Source organism: Adiantum capillus-veneris, chromosome 8 (genome assembly GCF_014529385.1).
Source record: "Adiantum capillus-veneris isolate H3 chromosome 8, ASM1452938v2, whole genome shotgun sequence".
Classification (NCBI taxonomy): Eukaryota; Viridiplantae; Streptophyta; class Polypodiopsida; order Polypodiales; family Pteridaceae; genus Adiantum; species Adiantum capillus-veneris.
The window spans coordinates 127,362,872-127,375,568 of NC_140938.1; the positions used below are offsets into that span (position 1 = coordinate 127,362,872).

At 43.0% G+C, this 12,697-nt stretch overlaps 2 pseudogenes; both read left to right on the top strand.

Moving 5' to 3' along the window:
• Positions 1 to 8,665: 8,665 nt before the first annotated feature.
• On the top strand, positions 8,666 to 9,267 carry LOC147452938 (uncharacterized; annotated as a pseudogene).
• A 1,391-nt stretch (positions 9,268 to 10,658) lies between these two features.
• LOC147452939 (uncharacterized) lies at positions 10,659 to 11,251 on the top strand (annotated as a pseudogene).
• Positions 11,252 to 12,697: the final 1,446 nt, after the last annotated feature.

Below are 12,697 nucleotides of genomic sequence, written 5' to 3' on the forward strand. Positions count from 1 at the left end.
GCATCGAAGGGAAGCTGCGCAGGCAATAGCAATGCACGAAGCCAGGGGCTAGAGGGTTCGGAGGAGCCTTCAGGTGCTCAAGGCATGGAGTGCATCAACAAGGGCGAGCAGGCTGCAATCTCTCTATATGAGAGCTTAGCAACGCGGTGCATGGAGAGGCAAGCTTCGTAGCCAGTAGCAATGCACTAAGCCCAGGGCTCGTCGCAAAGTTGCAAGGCACGGGATCGCACGGCTTGACAGAGCGAGAAGGGATGGGCATCACCGCACAGGAGCGTACAGCCCACGATTGGATGTCAACTCTTCTCGTGCAAAAAGTGAGGTAAGAGCCGACGTAGATTCTACTTATTGAAAGCGCAGTTAGTTCTCTTTTAACATAGAAGGAGCATAAGAATAAAGTAGATGTAAGCCCCATATTTGATGTCATAATAGGTGGAAAACACTCCATTGACACTTAAAGTTAAATTTTATCCTCTACCTTACCTAGGTGAGAAACACCTTATTGAGATTCAAACTTTAGTTTAGATCTTGTTTCCTACGTTGGCTCAAATTTAAGTTTTGGCCTCCATTTTTTCTAAAGCATTTGAGGTTCAAAATTAAGTTTTGAGCCCTAGCTGATGTGAAGGCTCGAACTTGAGTTGGAGCCTCCACCTCACCTAGGTGAAGAAACAAGAGATTCAAACATATTCTAGGTGGAGTGAAGGTTGGAACATAAGCTCGAGCCTCCACCTCGGGCAAGTGAAAACGAGGAGGTTTAACTCAAGGCTAAAGCTAAAGTTATTGCAACCCAAAAAAGAATACTAGGGTAAGCATGTGACCATATAAATATAGTTGGTACTTGAAATATTCTTGTTGAAATCTAATACATTCATCATTCTTGACGAGATCAATAGGAATTGATACACCCAAAACCATGTTTGGTGTGTTAGGGAAAAGGTGATTAGCTATATGGTCAGTGTCCATATGCCAATACCCACAACAACACCAAATCCCTCAAAGTGCCAAATAAGCCAAAGGAAGAGGCCATGTACCGCAAATGGAAACAAGGTAGACACACACAAAAGTGCAAAGGAGAAGGAAGAGAAGCCAAAGATAGAGGAGGTTCCAAAGGAAAGAAGAGGGCAAAGGATCCTGTTTCCCCCATAAAGAGCCCACGAAAAACAAAAACACGTGCCACAAAGGAGCATAAGAAGGAGACAAAGAAGAAGTATAGAAAGGCATAAGAAGAACAAAAGCGCCTTAGGAGGGGGAAGATAAGCAGAATAAAACACCAAAAGGATTAGATCCCAAGGAAGACAAAAAGAAGACACCAAAAGAGCTAGATCCCAAGGAGGAAGAAAAGAAAAGAAAGAAGAAAAAGAACTTGAGCCCAAGGAGTATAGAAAGAAGTAAGAAAAGATAAACACAAAAGAAAGATCCCAAGAAGAACAGAGGATGCCAAAATAATGAAGATTCATAGGACTCCTAGAACTAAAAAAACATTTTGTGAGCCAGCAATGCAGTCTTCTTTAGAGAATTTTGTAAACATTATCTATCCCCTTCTTGAAAACCAATGGGTGGAAGCATGGTAAGGTGAAATACTATCTAAGGAAAATAGCTAAGGACCATATCTTAATGTGCTAATATCAAGTCAGGTCAAGGGCATCCAAACAATCATCATTATCCACTTAGTGGCAATCTCAGCTCACTCGTTTGAAATCGAGTGCTTGTCCGGCTTGCATGCAGTAAATCATGATAGTTAGTCATCTTTATTCTATACACGAGATACCTCCCATTTCCCCAACATGCAAGTAGTGTAGATTCAAGTACTTTTCTCTCAAGGGTCACTTTATAATTATGTGATTATCATGTGAGTGCAATAGAAGGGGTTATTGGATTTCATTTCTTTTTACAAGGGTACCATAGAATGGATTTGGGAAAAAATTATAGATTGAATAGAAAACGTTGTAATTTATTTGTCAAAAATTCACAGTTAAGGAGTTTAAAAAATAGTCCTTGAATGCATGTGATATACAGAATCTTCCCCCTACACCTCTTTCCCCCCCCCCCCCCCCCCCCCCCCCCACACACACACACACACACACACACACACACAGGAGGAGAGAGAGAGAGAGAGAGAGAGAGAGAGAGAGAGAGAGAGAGAGGATAAGCGAGAGAAAATGGCAGCGTGAGAATGGAGCTAGGCTTTGCGAGCATGGAGGCCTTAATGCGCAGATCTGCTCAAAACTGCATCCTATACCTTGCCAACAAGGTGATAGACACCATTTGGCCATCCTTGATAAAGATGTCAGCTACTTGATTTTCTAAGCATGGATTTACCCTCTGCCTGTCAACTTGACCACAAAGAGGTCACAGACCATGAGATCCTAGGCGAATGAGCTCTGAGTTTGACCTTGCTATCATGTCTCACTTTCTTAAAGATGCACTAACCCTGACGTTGAGGTCAAGGGAGAGCATAACGTTTCCCTAAATTCCTTTGTGGTATGGTCTTACCTGTCAGTGTTTAAGGATAAATTTGTGGTAATGTATTTTGCTGGGAAACTCCCACATTTTGAAGATTGCTACATAAATTGATAGGGGATTCCAAAGACCTATAATTGATAAGAAATCTTACTCGGATTCTCTGTTGTTCAAGATAGTATCCATTAAACCTGCAAATAAGATTTTCTTTCTCACAACGTCCACTGTTGTGCTTTGTGGTCAAATAGTCCACATCATTCTATGGCAACCAATCAAGCTCAATAAGGATGATCTCCTGACCAAATGCAAAGTGTGGGTCAAGTTTGTGGATGTCCCTATCTTCCTTTGGCCATGCATTGGAGAGCTAGATGCATCACTAGGGAATGTAATTTTTAATCCTACCATCCAGTATCCCACCCAAAACAAGTCTTGCATCATGTGTAAAATAGACCAAAAGTTTCCCAACACCCTTGAAATTGAACTTGAAGTTGTTAGGAGACTAGTGATTTACTTAAAATGGGGTCATCTTGCTGGATCATGTTACCATTGTGGAAACTCAGGGCATTTTTCAGAAAACTTCCCTACAGTTAATTATACTTCTCAATCCATCCCATCCTATAGTAGAAACATGGTCCCTCAAGAACAGATGTTTGGGAAAAATGTTTCCAAAGGAGATAGAGGAAAAGCAGCTCCAACCAGCAACAAACAAGGAGGACCATCATCGGCATATGCAAGAACATCTGATGGTAGAAAACCATCCCAAATCAAGACCATTGTTTAAACCTAGTCTTGGGGGTAATATCCCCTCATCTTCAACAAATCCAAAAAATATAAACAAGGGCAAACAAGTAGTAGATGGGGATGGTTTCACTACTGCCCAAAGACATTTAAATCGAGGGGTTTCTGCTCGGGGTATACAGCTCACACAATTATTATGAAGCCCTCATGAAGGATATGCCTTCTCCATAAACCTTGGAAGCCATAGATAACATCATGGAAACTCATGAATCTGTTGAAAAGGAAAAATATCCAATGATGAAACCCACCCACCAGGCATTTGTCTAGAAGTGCATATGCAAGAAACAAATAGTAAGGAGGAAACTCAAGTGATCCATAGCACACCGGTATGAAGTGGAAAAATCTTAATGTAAAAGGGTTGAATGACCCCTCCACGTTGTACACCTTTACTAAGTGGATGCTATCTAGGCACATTGAAGCATGTTTATCCCAAGAGCATAAAAGACTTGATAGGCCAAGGCAACTTTTGCAGTATAGAGGTATGCATTGCTAAAGAAAGGGGGATACTCACTACTGCTTACATGCATTAAGAAATCTCTTAATCCCATTTGGCTTCTGGATCACCCTAGTGGCTGATGCTCAACATTTTAGATTTCCACTCATTGGGGAAAATTGATGGGGGTTAATGTCTATGATGATAACAACCCTATACTCATGGGAGAGATGTGGAAATGGATAGAAAACTTGTAGCTATTGCATGGCATTGTGGCTAGGGATTTCAACATGGTATGTGTAGGGAAACATACCACCTCTGCTGGTACTGTTATTACCAAGCTAGAGAGAATTTCTTGGGAGAGTATGGTGAGTGCAGGAAACTTATAGGATGCATGGCTATCAATTACACACCAAAACCATGGATCTACCTTCCACTCACAGTATCATGTGTCTTCATAGTCTAGGCTAGATAAAATTAATTTTTATTCTAATCATTGGCTACCATCTGATGTTGATTTGGTTTTTGATCATCAATGTTTCCTATGAGAATACTTCCCTCTTATCTTGTTTTTATCTGATGTACTTAACTCTAAGTCCAAGAAAGATGGTCTTCAACGTCCTCTTATGGTAAATAATTCTTGTTAAGGCATCCAATGTTCAAATTATCTATGAGCAGACCTATGAAGAAAATTCATGAAAATTATGAAGAGAATGACCCCGTTCAAGCATGGCTTTTCTTGACTTCTCAAATGCAACACTGCATCAGAAATGTGGAAAAACATGTAGCTAACCAAAACACCAGGGGATGATAGATGCATCAGAGTTCATAAAGCAGATTGTCACAAAGGATGTATCCACACCTACTAAGGCCGAACTGCAAACCCTAGCTGTTGCAAGAAAAACAATTAAGGAGTTTGATTTAGAAATGGCCATCAGGGCAAGGTTCCTATGTAGACAGTCTGAGTTGAAAGATGTACATCGCTCATCTAAATTTTTCTTTAGCAGATTAAGGGCTAAACACTCAAGAGAGTGTGTGGCTTAGGTAATGAAAGATGATGGAACATTGGTAACTAAACCACCTTAGATAATGGATGAATGTAAGGAATATTTTGAGGGAATCCTAAACAGAAAGATGGATCAATCTGAGGAAGGAGAGACATAAGGCTATTGATATTATACTATCAATGGTTGACCCATCTGTTGAGGATAGCAATGTCAGAAGAATAAGAAAACAATTTGATCAGAATAAGATGCATTATGATCTGACTAAATTGGCCAATGATTAAACTCTTGAAAAACATGGTCTGACCAAGGAATTCTTGGTGGAATATTGGGATCATTTGAAGGAATTGATTACGTCAACAATTAATCTGGCTAGCTCAACACATGGAACCGCTATTGAAAGAGGGTATCATCAAATTGCCACCCAAGAAGACCTTTCCATCCGCTCTATATGAATGTAGAACAATAACTATAGTGAGAATTTTATACAAACTGTTGGCTAAGGACCAATAACTATAGTGAGAAACACTTGCATCAAGCATAGTCAAGATTACTAGCTGGAAGATCTATATTGGATAATATCCTTAGAGTCATGTTGGGAATAGAAGGTGCTCCAAAATGTAACCAAAAAGTACACTACTACATTTGCCCCCCTATAGCATCGGCTACAACGACGAATTATCATCGCATTAATGAGGCAAAAAGGTATCTCTCTAACTGTCGCTACTGTACGTCACATAAACGAGGCGTTTAGCGAGGGTTATAGTGATGCGTAGCCGTTGCATAAGCAACAAAAATAAGATTTTTACTCTGCGTTGCATAAGCGGAAAGCCAACATAAGCGGAATAGAAGATCTCATCAGCGACGCTTTGGACGTGCAACGACTATATGACGTGCGGGTTTCACTTGAGATATTTAAGTGATCTCTCTCCCCTCCCTCTCTCTCTCTCTCTCACACACACACACACTAGCTCTCGAGTGAAACATACATACAAAAATCTTGCTCTAGTGCTCTCTCTCTCTCTAGCTCTTCTGCACACACATACAAACCCATGGTATATGAACCTGCTTTAGGTAAGATGAGCAGAGGTCTCCCATCTGACGTTTGAGGGTGATTCCGGTTCCGAGCTGGAGGATAGCCCCGTCATGCAAGATATCGCATGTGATACCCATGCTGCCAATGCATTGTGCATCGATGGAGGTGGGGGCACTGACGAGGGAGCTGGCGGCTGAGGCGGTGTCTCACGAGTCGATCGGCCTGGTGGCATGCTACTATGCCGATGATGCATACATGCAATATAAACATACGGCAAAGGAGATTAGAGTTCCTAAAAACTACTTGATATTTAATCCATAATCACCATAATAGATATACCTCCGAGACTGACGGCCACTAGCCTGTGAATCAGGTGTCACCTAAGTACTAGGAGGTACATTAGGAGTAAGCCACTGACTCTCCTGATGTGATGTACCTAGAATACGAATCCTAAGCAAAAAAATACATCAAGGGAATACATATATTAAGATTTCTATATTAAAAAATAATGACATAATTACTTTATCAATCCAGAAGATTAACGATGTGCTACGGTCTGATCTGCATGAGCGAAAGTCTCCACTCCTATGTGTGGCTGGGAGGATGTACCCTCTCCAGGACGTACGGGCAAACTGAATCGCCCAAGAAACTCGATGGAGCTGTCTAAACTGGCATCATCCATCTCCATATAATCTGCCATAGCCTTTGTCAAAGCCTCTCCTGATAATCCAGTGGTACGTAGCAAAGTCTTGATGAACGTCAACTTCACTCTATGACCTTGGGTTCTCTTTATTTAAAACGAACTATATGCCAGACTAGCACAAACATCGTATCTGCATGTAACGTCAATGCAAGTAAAAATATTAATATAGATGAAGAATCTACAGATGAGGTGAAAGCAGCCATGAATGGAGTGGACTACAACAAAATAGATCGAACAAAAATGCTACAGATGCTTCAAAAGGTTCTGAATCAAATGCAAGATCAGGTAGCAAAACTGAAAGAGAAACACGCTCATGAATAGATTCAATGCAAGCGTAAGCTACATGAGTGATTTGATGGTTTGTGGTCAAATGCAGCACGAGCTTATAACCATATGGTACATGTGGACAAAATGAAGCAGATTTTCATGTATTCCTAGAAAGGACTCAACTTGAGCTACATGTTGTTGTTGGCAGCACTTTCGCTTCCGCTTCCGCTGCCGACTCTCACATGGTATCAGACGTTGAGGTTCTTCTCCTAAGCCAACGATCCCTTGTTGATTGCTTCCGTCACGAAGAACTCCCTCAAAACTGAGATCGCTCCCCCTTGGTGGTTGTGTTTTCTACAAACAGCCAGCTTTCACCTCTGAGGCTACATTTTTGTGCTATGGAGCCAGATCAGCCATCGCTCCTCCCTTCTCTCTCATCCCCGAATGGACTTCCCCAGATCAGCCCTAAGATCTTGTTCTTGGAGGCCAACACATAAGCCTTGCCTAATCTGCACATTTTTGTTAACTCTCAGCCCTTGCGTTAATTGCATACGGGCACCGGTTCGACGAAAGGATGCTTGTTCTGGAGCATGTGAAGGAGGACCCGCAATTGGAGAGGTAAAAAGCAACCCCATCAAGCAGCACAAGGGACCTACGTTTTTAGCCTGGAGAGGAAGATGCTGGGATTTCTACCTCTGATCTTGCCTTTGACTTCTCGGCTTTGCATCCGGTGCATTGTCGGCCCGTATCCTCTTCACACGACACTGTTTCTAGTCTGAAAACTGTTTTTCCTCTATTTTCAACCCCTCGACAACTGTGGTACGAGAGATCCACACCCCATCAAGCCTCTCCTTCACTCCGACATCTATCGGGAGCAAACGGAAGCACTAAAATCTGCGTTACAACAACGTTTTCAGCCCCTCGGAGTTGTAGGTTTGGGTGGAGAGCAGTACCTTGGCTTGTATTTTCCATAGAGGATGATGCTACCTCTTGGCAGGACACCATCCAATGGTGTTCATTGCGGTCTTTTGTTGACCTCTCCAGCACAGGTTGCCTTCGACATCTGCTTGAGTAGATATGTATGCTAGGTTCAGTTGTAGAAGCATGAAGACTAGGAAATTTTTGGTGAGCCGTCCTGCCATAAAGGTAACCTTCACAAAGCTATCAATTAGGGCAAAAGGTGGTGCTATAGGCAAGATGATGTTTGACAATATGTTCCATAGATGCACGACGGACGGACTTTCTTGCCATGTTCACGTCCACATCGACTCTACACTTGTGATCACGTGGGTTTTGCTTTCAGAGTAAGGCCAATTTGATCACGCTCAGCTTTGCTAGCATCTAATGCAGGATCATGAGCCGGAGTTAGATCGTTGGCGATCTTGTAGAGGTTGTAGGCTTCAGTGAGATCGCACACGGTGTGACCTTGATGCTAGGAGAGGTGAGAGCATTTTTTCAGACTCGAGCCCGTCTTGTCGCCGTCCTCATCGTCGTCGACATCATCGACAAGTTCATAGCATTGCAGAGATTGTGCAATCAATAGTAGACCTCTCTCGCCATAGAGAGTGGGCCCTTCGGAGGAGGGTTTGACAACTTTTGTGGTGTCGTATTCTTCTCTCTCTATCTCTCTGTCTCAGCTTCTTCATGCACAATGTTTACCACTTTGTTTGTGGACACTTGCACTCTCTCATAAAGGAACGGAAGGCTCTCCCTTTCGTAGGTAAAAGGAACCTTGAGCACGATTGAATCACTCATCTTGAGCAAATCTCTCCTTGCCATTGCACCTAGCAACCACATTCGCAATACCCATTAGCAAGCACCATATGAAAACACATGGTTGTCACATTCAGCATATGACATGTCAAAGACAAATTTATGCCTCAACCCTTCTGTATGAGCCCATCTGACAAAGTTCTCTCACCCATGTAAAGTTCTTGGAGCAACGCCACATTGCTTAAAGGCACTTAATGCAAAAATCAGCGATATTCGGCAATAACATTGTGTCCAATGAGCACGATATGCATGAGCATTGCAATGAGTCTAATGTTGACATTACTTCAAAGAAGCTGGATGAAGATTTTGTTGTGGACAAGGTTCTAGAAGAAAACAAAGATGGTTTGCAAGACCAGGTTCAAGATGACACATGTCATGAGGGATCTCAAAGTGCAATAGAACCTTACATGAGGAGAGTAGACATGCTTGCAAAGGATTGGGGATTATAAAGCATGCCATAGGGTTTGACTATCTAGCGATGCCTATCATATGCTGTAAAGATAGAGGGGTTGATGATGTTTCGTTGCAAATTAATGTCTGATCCAGGAGGTTGCAGCTCATGTTAAATGAAGAAGGATGTAATCTCAACTATAAGTTTGGGAAGTTTCTTATAACTTCTCTTGATCTAGGCGGAGCTCAATGCAAGAGTAAGCTACATGAGCAATTTGATGGTTTTTGGTCGAATGCAACAAGAGCCTATAACCGTATGGCAGATGTGGACAAAATGAAGCAGATCTTCATGTATTCCTGGAAAGGACTCAACCTAAGCTATATGTTGTTGTTGGCAGAATTATAGTTGATGCTCATGCTTCCACTTCCGCTTCCGCTTCCGCTTCCCACTCTCACATGGTATCAGACGACACTGAGGTTCTTCTCCTATGCTAGAAATCCCCTATTAATAACTTCTGTAGCAAAGAAATCCCTCAAAACTGAGATCGCCCCCCTTGGTGGCTGTGTTTTCTGCAAACAGCTAGCGTTTTGACCTCTCAGACTGCATTTTTTGTGCTATGGAGCCAGATCAGCCACCACTCCTCCCTTCTCTCTCATCCCCGAAGGGATTGCCCTAGGTCAGCCCTAAGATCTTGTTCTTGACGTCCAACACACAAGCCTTGCCTAATCTGCACCTTTGTGTTAACTCTCCGTCCTTGCGTTAATCGCGGTTTTGGCTGGACAACAGTACGTTGGCTTGTGTTTTCCATAGAGGATGATTCTACCTCTTGGCAGGACACCATCCGCTGGTGTTCATTGCGGTCTTTTGTTGACTGCTCCAACATAGGTTGGCTTCAACATCCGCTTGAGTAGATATGTATGCTAGGTTCAATTGTAGCAGCATGAAGGCTAGGAAAGTTTTGGTGAGCCATCCTTCCATAAAGGTAACCTTGACAAAGCTATCCATCATGGCAAAAGGTGGTGCTATAGGAAAGACGATGTTTGACAATATGTTTTGTAGATGCACGGCGGACGAGCTTTCTTGCCATGTTCACGTCCACGTTGACTCTGCACTTATGTTCACGTGGGTTTTTCTTTCAGAGTAAGCCCAATTTGATCGGGCTCAGCTTTGCCTGCAACTAATGCAGGATCACGAGCCGGAGTTAGATCGTTGGCGATCTCGTAGAGGTTGTAGGCTTCAGTGAGATTGCGCAGGGTGTGACCTTGATGCCGGCATAGGTGAGAGCGTTTTTTCATATTCCAGCCCGTCTCGTCGTCCTCCTCATTGTCATCGACATCGTCAGCAAGTCCATAGCATTGTAGAGATTGCGCAAACAATAGTAGACCGCTCTTGCCATAGAGAGTGGGGCCATCGAAGGAGGGTTTGAAAACTTTTTTGGTGTCGTATTCTTCTCTCTCTATTTCTCAGTCTCAGCACCTTCATGCACTGTGTTTACCACTTTGTTTGTGCCCACTTGCACTCTTTTATTAAAGGAACGGAAGGCTCTCCCTTACGTAAGTAAAAGAAACCTTGAGCAGGATTGGATCACTCATCCTGAGCAAAGCTCTCATTTCCGATGCGCCTAACAGCCACATTCACCATACCCATTAGCAAGCACCATATGCAACACATGGTTGCCAGACTCGGCATATAACATGTCAAAGACATATTTATGCCTCAACTCTTTTGTATGAGCCCAAAGTTCTCTCACACATGTAAAGTTCTTGGAGCAATGCCACATGGCTTAAAGGCACTTAATGAAAAAATCAGCCATGTTCGGCAATAACATTGTGTCCGATGAGCATGATATTTATGAGCATTGCAATGAGCCATTACTTCAAAGAACCTGGATGAAGATTTTGTTGTGAACAAGGTTCCAGAAGCAAATAAAGATGGTTTGCAAGACCAGGTTCAAGACGACACATGTCATGAGGGTTCTAAAAGTGCAACAGAACCTTATAATGAGGAGAATAGACATGCTTGCAAAGGATTGGGGATTTTAAAGCATGCCATATGGGTTGACTGTCTTGAGGTGCCTATCATATGCTGTAAAGATAGAGGGGGTGACAATGTTTCGTTGCAAATTAATGTCAGATCCAGGAGGTTGCATCTCATGTTAAATGAAGAAGGATGTAATCTCAACTATAAGTTTGGGAAGTTTCTTATAACTCCTTTTGATCCAGGTGGAGCTCAATGCAAGAGTAAGCTACATGAGGAATTTGATGGTTTGTGGTTGAATGCAGCATGAGCTTATAACCGTATGGCAGATGTGGAAAAAATGGAGCAAATCTTCATGTATTCCTGGAAAGGACTCAACCTAAGCTATATACTGTTGTTGGAATTATTATAGTTGATGCTCATGCTTCCGCTTCCGCTGCTGCTACCCACTCTCACATGGTATTAGATGACGCTGAGGTTCTTCTCCTAAGACAACAATCCCCTGTTGATTGCTTTTGTAGATAATAACTCCCTCAAGCCTGAGATCGCTCCCCATTGGTGTTTGTGTTTTCTGCAAACAGCCAACATTTTCGCCTCTCAGGCTGTGTTTTCTGAGCTATGGAGCTAGATCATCCATCGCTCCTCCCCGAAGGGATTGCCCCAAGTCAGCCCTAAAATCTTGTTCTTGGCAGCCAACACACAATCCTTTCCTAATCTGCACCTTTGCGTTAACTCTCCATCCTTGCATTAATCGCATACAGGTACCAGTTTGACGAAAGGATGCTTGTTCTAGAGCACGTGAAGGAGGACCCGCTATTGGAGAGGAGAAAAGCAGCTCCATCAAGCGGCACAAGGGACCTACATTTTTAGCCTGGAGAGGGGGATGCTGGGCTTTCTACCTCTGATCTTGCCTTCGACTTCCCGGATTTGCATCCGGTGCATTGCCGGCCCATATCCTCTTCACCCAACACTATTTCCCGCCATAAAACCTTGCTGTTTTTCCTCTGTGTTCAGCCATCCAACGGTTGTGGTACGAGAGATCGACACCCCATCAAGCCTCTCTTTCGATCCGACAATTATCGAGGGTAAACCGGGCCCGCTAAAATCTGCGTTACAACAACATTTTCAGCCCCTCGGAGTTGCAGTTTTGGGTGGACAGGAGTACCTTGGCTTGTGTTTTCCATAGCGGATGATGATACTACCCGATAGGACACCATCTGGTGGTGTTCATTGCCATAGGGTTTGACTGTCTAGAGATGCCTATCATATACTGTAAAGATAGAGGGGGTGGCGATGTTCCGTTGCAAATTAATGTCAAGTCTAGGAGGTTGCGGCACATGTTAAATAAAGAACGATGTAATCTCAACTATATGTTTAGGAAGTTTCTTATAACTCCTTTTGATCTAGGTGGAGCTCAATGCAAGAGTAAGCTACATGAGTGATTTGATGGTTTGTGGTCGAATGTAGTACGAGATTATAACCGTATGGTATATGTAACCAAAATGAAGCAGATCTTCATGTATTAGTGAAAAGGACTCAACCTGCGCTATATGCTGTTGTCGACAACATTATTTGATGCTCGTATGTCCGCTTTCGCTTCCGCTGCCGACTCTGACATGGTATCAGACAACGTTGAGGTTCTTATTCTAAGCCACCAATCCCCTGTTGATTGCTTCCGTAGCAAAGAACTCCCTCAAAACTCAGATCGCTCCCCCTTGGTGGCTGTGTTTTCTCCAAACAGCCAGTATTTTCACGTCTCAGGCTGCGTTTTTTGTGCTATGGAGCTAGATCAACCATCGCTCCTCCCTTCTCTCTCATCCCCAAAGGAATTGCCCCAAGTCAGCCCTAGAATCTTGTT